We start from the raw sequence: 633 nt of genomic DNA on the forward strand, positions 1-633 counted from the left end.
TATATATATATATATATATATATATATATATATATATATATATGTATGTATGTATGTATGTATGTATGTAAGTATGTATCTATCTATCTATCTATCCTCAAATATTATATATATATATATATATATATATATATATATGTGTGTGTGTGTGTGTGTGTGTGTGTGTGTGTGTGTGTGTGTGTGTGTGTGTGTGTGTGTGTGTGTGTGTGTATGTGTCCATGCATGCACAAACACATACATATATGAATTAATGACATTTACTTACATACAAACAGAGTTGCATATGCATAAACTGAATGCATAAGTAAGGAGAGAAAGACAATTCAAATGAGAAATCAGAAGTGTAAATAAGAGAGAATAAAGGCACATGAAATAGATAACAGCAGGGAATTCTATCATGAAAAGTTGCAAAGGTATTGAGAACATGAGGTTATATAACAAATATACTGGTTTCTCATGTAATTAATTAGGTTCTTTTTGTATAGCTCCAAGTCAACCTAATAAATGTATACACATGCACACACATGCATATATGTTACATATATATGTGTGTGTGGGTGTGTATACACACATACATAGATATATTTGCATACAAGTATATATATATATATATATATATATATATATATATAT

The sequence above is a fragment of the Octopus bimaculoides genome, chromosome 3 (genome assembly GCF_001194135.2).
Source record: "Octopus bimaculoides isolate UCB-OBI-ISO-001 chromosome 3, ASM119413v2, whole genome shotgun sequence".
Lineage (NCBI taxonomy): Eukaryota > Metazoa > Mollusca > Cephalopoda > Octopoda > Octopodidae > Octopus > Octopus bimaculoides.